Source organism: Eulemur rufifrons, chromosome 15 (assembly GCF_041146395.1).
Source record: "Eulemur rufifrons isolate Redbay chromosome 15, OSU_ERuf_1, whole genome shotgun sequence".
In the NCBI taxonomy this organism is placed as follows: Eukaryota; Metazoa; Chordata; class Mammalia; order Primates; family Lemuridae; genus Eulemur; species Eulemur rufifrons.
Window position 1 is genome coordinate 55993417 of NC_090997.1, and position 8744 is coordinate 56002160.

At 38.3% G+C, this 8744-nt stretch overlaps 1 protein-coding gene across 1 annotated transcript in view; it reads right to left on the reverse strand.

Moving 5' to 3' along the window:
- ASCC3 (activating signal cointegrator 1 complex subunit 3) overlaps positions 1–6826 on the reverse strand; it is a 315263-nt gene extending 308437 nt beyond the window's left edge. Inside the window, exon 1 of the mRNA XM_069488076.1 lies at positions 6776–6826. The gene's annotated coding sequence lies outside the window, so the exon portion shown is untranslated. The remainder of the gene's footprint in view (positions 1–6775) is intronic.
- Between the last annotated feature and the right edge of the window lie 1918 nt (positions 6827–8744).

Sequence of the window (8744 nt, forward strand, 5' to 3'; positions counted from 1 at the left end):
AAATAAAGTTACTGTATTTTTCATTATAAACAAATAAGAAAATCTCCAGAACAGCCAAACTTCATTTCCTAACGAGTATTAAGTCGGCCAATTACTTGCTGGCAATTATGTATACTGGGGAATTATTAGTCAAAAGTCAAGGTAATATAGTGCAGGTAACAATAAAACACTGAAATGATGGAGTAAATTGTAAATGGAGTAAAATTAGAATTTAAGCCATGCACAGTGGCTCATGCCTATAATCCCAACTACTCAGGAGGCTGAGGTGAGGAGATCACTTGAGCCTAGGAGAGAGGATCACTTGAGTCTAGGAATTCAAGGCTGCAGTGATCTATAACTGCGCCTCGGTGACAGAGGGAGACCCTATCTCTAAAACAAAAACAAAATCACAAAATTTAGAATTTCAATACTTAAAATAGGATTTTGTACCCACAAACCACATCCTGAAAAAATAAACTAGAATATGTATATTTTTCTGCACCTTTTAAAAACAATCAAGTTGTGATACAGTTAACACTATCAAGATCAGAAGTCAGAAAATACCAGCCTTATGAGATGCATTATGTATATAATACTGTATTATGCCATTTCCAAAGTGGGTTATTTTTCATGATACACATCCTAAAGAGAATTTTAGCCTTCTATTCCTTACTTGTTTTGTACCTTATTGCCATCAATTGGTTAAGAGCGGGTTCACATCATACGCAAATGTAACTTATTTGAATATATCAAACACAGTAGGCCAAAAAAAAAAAAAAAAGGGCATAGACAGACAATAATACTAGAGATTCTACCTATCATTTCATGTATTGAATTCACTCCAGAGAGTGAATGACCATTAAACACAAGCCAACTTGTTCACCTGGAATTCATCTAAAGAAACTGTCTGCAGTTCCAAGTCTGCAAGAAAAACATGGCTGTGTAAGACATACTGAGATAGAGTATGCTGTGCCAACTTGGTGTCCTCTTAAGGGATTTTCAAGGGTATCCGTAATTATTCATAATTTCCACCTAAGACGTTCACTGTATTTTTTTTACTTAAAACCAAATCACATTTTTATTAAAACATTACACTTCATGAAGATGACTTCATAGTTTGTCTCTTTTTTTTTAAATTTTTAAAATTATTATGGGTACATAATAGTTACATATCTTTATAGGGTACATGTGAAGTTTTGATACAAGTACACAATGTGAATTAACCAAATCAGGGTAATGGCATATCTACCACCTCAGGCATTTATCATTTCTTTGTGTCAAGAACATTCCAATTCCTCTCTTTTAGTTATTTTAAAGTATACCCTAACTTATTGTTGATTAGTCATTTTGTTGTGCTATCAAATATTGTTCATTCTATCAATGATTTAACTATATTTTTATACCCATTAACCATCTCCACTTTATCCCCCTTTCCACTACCCTTCCCAGTCTATGGTAACCACCATTCTACTCTGTCTCCATGAGATCAATTGTTTTTAATATTTAGTGCTGACATATGAGTGAGAACCTGTGAGATTTGTCTATCTGAGCTTGGCTTATTTCACTTAACATAATGTTCTCCAGTTCCATCCATGTTGTTTCAAATGGCAGGATTTCATGCTTTTTTTGTGTCTATACGATATTCCATTGTGTATATGTACCACAATTTCTTTATCCATTCATCTGTTAACGAACACTTAGGTTGATTCCAAATCTTGGCTATTGTGAATAGTGCTACAATAAACATGGGAGCACAGTTATCTTTTCAATATACTGATTTCCTTTCTTTTGGATAAAAGACCTAGCAGTGGGATTGCTGGATTGTATGGTAGGGCTATTTCCAGTTTTTTTAGGAACCTCCACACTATTCTCCATAGTGGTTGCACCAATTTACATACCCATCAACAGTATAGAAGGGTTCCCCTTTCTCCACATCCCTGCCAGCATTCATTATTGCCTGGCTTTTTGATAAAAGCCTTTTAACTGGGATGAGATGATATCTCATTGTAGTTTTGATTTGCTGTCCTCTGATGACTAATGATGTTGAGAATTTTTTCATATACCTATTGGACATTTGTGTGTCTTCTTTTGAGAAATGTCTATTCAGATCCTTTGCCCATATTTTAATCAGATTGTGTCACTTTCCCTATTGAGTTGTTGAAGCTTCTTATATATTCTAGTTATTAATCCCTTGTCAGATGAGTAGTTTGCAAATATTTTCTCCCATTCTGTGGGTTGTCTCTTCCCTTTGCTGATTGTTTCCTTTGCTGTGCAAAAGCTTTTTAGCTTGATGTGATCCCATTTGTCCAATTTTGCTTTGGTTGCCTGTGCTTTGGGGGTACTACTCAAGAAATCATTGCCCAGACCAATGTCCTGAAGCATTTCCCCAAGGTTTTCTTTTAGCAGTTTCATAGTTTCAGGTCTTAGATTTAAGTCTTTAATTCATTTTGATTTGATTTTTGCATATGGCAAGCAATAAGGATCTAGTTTCATTCTCCTGCAGACGGATATCCAATTTTCTCAGCACCATTTATTGAAGAGACTGTTCTTTCCCCCTGGTAAGTTCTTGGCAACTTTGTTGAAGGTAAGTTCACTATAGATGTGTGCATTTATTTCTGGGTTCTCTATTCTGTTCCATTGGTCTATAAGTCTGTTTCTATGCCAGCACCCATGATGTTTGGTTACTACAGCTCTATAGTATAATTTGAAGTCAGGTAACATGATTCCTCCAGTTTTGTTCTTTTTGCTCAGGATGGCTTTGACTACTCTGGGTCTTTGGGGGTTCCATATAAATTTTAGAATTACTTTTTCTATTTCTGTGAAAACTGTCACTGGCATTTTGATGGGAACTGCACTGAATCTGTAGATTGTTTTGGGTAGTATGGACATTTTAAACAATATGATTCTTCCAATCCATGAGCACGGACTATCTTTCCTTTTTTTTTTTTTTTTTTTTTTTGCATCCTCTTCCATTTCTTTCATCAGTGTTTTATAGTTTTCATTATAGAGATCTTTCACTTCTTTGGTTAAGTTTATTTCTAGGTATTTGATTGTATTTGTAGCTATTGTAAATGGGATTTCTTTCTTGGTTTCTTTTTCAGATTGTTTACTCTAACAAGTTCACATTAGATTCTAACTCATTTTTAAGAAGCAACTGCTCTTGAATGGTTCTCAATCAAGTTAAAAAATACATTTAGAACATGGAGAATAGAGAAACAAAAATAATATACACACGTATGCTTTTCATATAACATAAAATATATAATGTTTAAAAACAAAATTGGTATATAGCTCTTATTCTCTAATTTATTCCCTTTACTTATGTTAACTCTAGGTTTCCCACCCAAAAATGGGAAAAAAGAAAAACCTAGCCAGGTTCATAATGATGAATCAGAGAGTTTTCATATTATGGAAGACTCCTCCAAAGTCATATATTAATTTTACTTTTAGCAAAGAATAAGAAAATCGTTTTCTTTGAATGTCCTTGGGCAAACAAGTGACTAGAATAATATTTCAGCATCAGATGAGGACAAAAATAGTCAGAAAGATTATCCCACAAAGATCAAACAAGCACACCCTAATACACTCAAGAAAACATGGAGTAGATACACCACATATTAAGCAGTGCATACTTTAACTCTTCCCACAATGGTCCAGTACAAAAGCGCCTGACACTATGACAATTCCTCTTTTATTTGTCTTTGGTTTGTGTACTCTTCTTTCCATATTTAGCTCATATTCTTAAAATAACCAGGTATAGCAACATAAGTTTCTTGAGATATCTCCCCTTCTTGATCATCAGTTATGAAACTGCCCTTTATGAAATTAATAAAAGATCATAAGGTGGGAGCTGTGCAGTAGGGGCTCAAACTCTGCAAAGATACAGGCATAGTTAAAATATATACACATACACACACACACACATATATATGTATAAACCAGCCATTGTTCCTTAGCTTGCTTCCCTATAATTGCTTACTACTCAGGAGTCACACAGCCGATGGTCATGAAGATCTTAGCTTTCTTCATTGCTGCCATGGATAACAACATACTTGTGAAACCTAAGGCTGGTCTTTGAGATCTTTGCCAGACCCTGTATTCCAGTGGACCAACTGACCCAACCAGGCCAGTGCTCCATATCAAGGAACCAACTTAACTAGTCTTGCCACCTAGGAACTGACACAGCACAAGAGGACAATTTCTGCTTCCTGACCCTATGAGTTCATCTCTTGCCAATCAGCAGTCCCAATTCCCTATCCCTTTATCCATCAAACTATCTCTAAAAACCCTGGCTCCCAAATTCTCAGAGATGGATTTGGGAAATTCCTCTCATCTCCTCTCCTTGCATGGCACCTATGAAATTATACTTTCTCTGCTGTAATACCTGCTGTCTCAGTGTATTGGCTTCCTCTTCAGCAGCGGACAATGGACCTGACTGGGCTGTAACAGTTATGCGTGACTATACTGTGAAGATTACATTTGGAAGAGACCCAAACTCTGAGAATCTACCTTTGCATTTTTATTCTCAGACTAAGAATCTAACAAACCCTTCCTCTAAACTACAGTTATCAGATTTAGCAAATAAAAATACAAGATACAGAGTTAAGCCTGAATTTCAAGTAAATAAATAATTTTTTAGTATAAGTATGTCCCATGTTTGTCCCAAATACTATATGGAGCATGCTTATACTAAAAAATTATTTGTTGTTTGCCTGAAATTCAAATTTAATTCTATACCTTCTATTTTACTTGACAATCCTACTCTGAACATTTAAAAATCTGTCTTCCTTCACTCTACTGACAAATACTAAGACTTTTTAAGTCTAGGGTAATAACCAGATTTTTGAACTAGCTATCAAATTTTTAAAAGTTTAAGTGGAAAAAAAGAACATGGAGTAAAATATCTAACTGGCCTATAGTGGCATCACACTTAATAGACTATTTGTAAGGGCAAATGCAAAACCTTGGAAACACCAAGTTCACTACGGTGAAACACTAAACCTCAAGATGGTGTCAACCTAAAGAAAAAAAAAAAAAAGGAGAAAATTATCTCTAAATATACTGGGTTTACTACGGAATAGAAATCAAGATTATAATCCAGCCACCAGTGCATTTGGGAAGGTAAGGGTAAAGGGGAACTTTTATTAGCAAAACAGATTTACATAAACTTCTTAGAAACAGAGATCATGGGTTCCGGGTGTTCAAAGCCAGCGTTGTCACTTCATTAGAGGAAATGCCATTACCAATTTATGGCTGTCCTAAAGAATATCTAGTGACAAGACTTATCAGAGCAAGAGAAGGATGGAAGAGTGTTTTTAAAAAGCCCTTGGAAACAGTTCTTATCTCAGACATGTAAGCTTAAGACTCCTCTCCTTTGGACCTTCCAGGCCCTATTTTATCTGAGTCTGACAAAAGTGATTTCATCCTGGAATCTGCAACTTTTACAAGGGTAATCTAGAAATCAAGGAATGCTATAACCTAATCAATGCTCATAACCATTTGAGAAAGGAGTTAACCAATGTACTTTAGTCCACCTTTTATCCAGCACTGATAAAAGAAAATAATTGCATCTGGTGAAAACGGTTTTATACATTCATTAATTCATTCAAGAAAAAATGTATTCAATTCCTAGGGATTAAGTGATAAAAAAGCTGTTGAAGTGAAACTGCCCCTCCTCTCCTTATCAGTGATATTTTCTTCTCCATTGGATCATCTCCAAAGCTTAGAAACATGCTGTAGCAGCCTCCGTATTAAAAACCTCTGATGACCCCCACAGCCCTCTTCACTTAACACCCCATCTTTTGGCTCCCTATCTACAGTAAAAACTGTTCAGCAGAGATCAAGAAAGCTTAAGCCATGAAAAATTAATTCAGATAACTAAGATTGTTTAGCCTACATTAACTCACATTAGGATCATTTTTCTCAAGCAAGACTGTAAGGATCATTTTTCTCAAGCAAGACTGTAATACTTTATAACTATCATTAAAAATAAAACATACAACATGAACTGGCGCACAATCCAGAATAGAATCTCGATTTTTGAGAACACTTTGAAAACCAAAAAAATGATTTCAATCTATGAAACATGAAATCTGGCGATGGAGATATAGGCTACTCAATCTAACCTTACTTAGGAAAAGACAGAAAATATAATTACCAGTTTGAACTGCACAGGTGATACCACTCATATCAAACTTTTAGCTGCCCCTAGAACTATGCTTCTTTTAAACCAAAAAAGAGCAAATACATGAGCACATTGCACTTCATGAATAAGTTAACTTATAAGAAACCTATTTAAAACAACTGCCCAGTACCCCCAAAGCCTCCCTAACACACACATAAACATTTACTTATTTCAAAATGGTATTCTAGATTGTTCCATTGCTAAATTCACCCACAGTCTACCATGGTCAATTATCTTGTCTACTTTTCAATTTGTGGGGGAAAATACAAGGAGGAAGATTTCGCTCCCAAAAATCTAAGTACCGAAAACTAAGTTATGAACGCTTTGTAACAGAAAAAAAAAAAAAGAAAGAAAATAAATTACGCACAGAAAAGAAAAATCACTTCAACTGACCAAGTTGTGGCCTAACACCTGGGCAATATGCGGCCAGGGTTCATTGTTTTACCCCTACCCCACCTACCAGGAGTGAGACGGAGAGTGATGACAGGTTGGGACTTGCCCCTTAGGCAGAATGAGAATCGCCCAGGGAGCTCCTCTGGTCTCGTCCCCTCGCTCCACCCGCTTCCCCAGGCCGCGACACCCCTTCTCCTCGACCCACCTTCTTCTCCTCACCTCTTTACCCTGGCTCACGCGCTTCCCAGCACTCCGTCTGCTCCTGTCTCCGCGCCTCCCTCCCTTTCGGTTTTATTTCAACTTCCCACGCGGGTGGGGAGCGAAGGGCAGGGTCAAGGATGCCAGCTGACAACTGCACCGCTGCGTCCTCCTCCGCACCCAACGCTGGCCTTGAGGGGGTCGCTTCTAGTCACGGGGCGCCTCGAGCTAGGACCTCCAGACGCCGGACAGACCCACACACTCGGCAAGGAAGGAATGGGTAGCGCGGACGCCGGCCTACACGTCAGCCGCCCACAGCGGCGCCAACGTCAGTACGTCGGCACGTCGGTTCCCCCCACCCAGCCTGCGTGCGCGCGCCGCCGTCCCGCGTCCGGTTCGCAGGACTCGGAGGAGGGATGCGGAAGGGCCCGACCGGAGGCGAGGATGCGCCCTCGGGGCGTGTGGGCGCGCAAGTGCGCGTTCCCGAGGACTCAGTGATGCGGTGGATGCCTGCGGCGGGCCTCGCCGGCCATCTCCAGGTACCTACCCGTTGAGTCTTCCCTTGCATTTACTTCAGACGTTCGCGTCTTTTCTCCGCCCTTCTCCGTGAGGTGAATATGTGAAGGAAATAATTCCTATTAAAGGTAAAAGAGAAGAGCAGTGTGAATGAAGAAGAACTGGGTAATTGCTGTCGTCATCATCAGAGCCCTCTGGCTCTTGGACACTTTTACACAGTTCTCTGGTCTCAAGTCCTGCTTTCCTAAGCTTTCTAGATTCGCAGCTTAGTGTTTATGAAGTTATCTCTACCGGTCGGTCCCTTGGTCGGAGGACCTCCACCAAAAACAGAAAGCCATAAGATTCCTTAACTCAATTGAAATGACGGAAGATATTAAGAAAAACTAACATGAAGAATTGTGTGGTGTATGTGTGTAGAGTTCTGGATAAAAGCCAAGGATGCAAAGATAGTATGAATGCGTTGTGGCTCTCGTCTTCCATCCCCCCTTTCGTCACAAGGTAATGTGTCTTGATGCCTCGTAGAACTGTGTTTTGTAGAGAGGCAGCCAATAGTGATCCAATTACGTTCTTCACTGGCCAGACCACATCTGAAGTGCTGTGTTCCGCACTTTAAAAAGACCTCAGTCAAGTTGGGATTATTTCAGCAAAGAGCAAAATGATGAAGAGAACCCAAAAGCATGAGAAGTGAAGAAATATTGATCAAATCTGTGAACTGGACTGTCTCCAAATATGAAGAGACCCATCATGTGAAGTAGATTTGTTTCATGTCATGCAAACTCCAGGGAAACAGGTTGCAGATGCTGAAAAGAAGATTCCTTTCTAGGACTGGCCAAAGGATACCTCAATACATTGGATTTAACATCAAATAGATTCTGAATGCTCACTTACTAGGGACTTGGTACAGGGGAGCCACACATCAAGAGAAGAATTAGTTGATGGCTGTGTTAAAGTTATTTCCAGCCTTGAGATTCCATGAGTCTATGGTCTTGGCCTTCAAAGAGTTTACAAGTTAGTTTATGAGACAAGACAAATGCATCAAAAAGTAAATAATGCAGGAAGGCCCCATGATAATGAGAGGTATTAACAATAAGTGGTAGGAATTCATATGACAGCTTGTTCCCATCACAGTTCCAGAGGCTTAAGGGAAAAGAAAGAAATTGAAAATATACTACCTATAACTGCCATATGCAGTAGGATAGCCACTAGCTATTGTGGCTATTGACACTTGAAATGTGGCTTGCCCAACTTGAAAAAGGAAATAAGTTCAAAATACATACCAGATAAACAGATTTAGAAAACAAATGTAAAATATCATAATTCTCATGTTGATTACATGTTAAAATAATATTTGGCAATGTTGGGTCAATAAAATGTATTTGATTTCAACTGTTTACATTTAATATGACTTCTACAAAATTCAAAATTACACAGGTGGCTTGCACAGATTTTTTTTTCTTGTCATTCCCTAAACAAT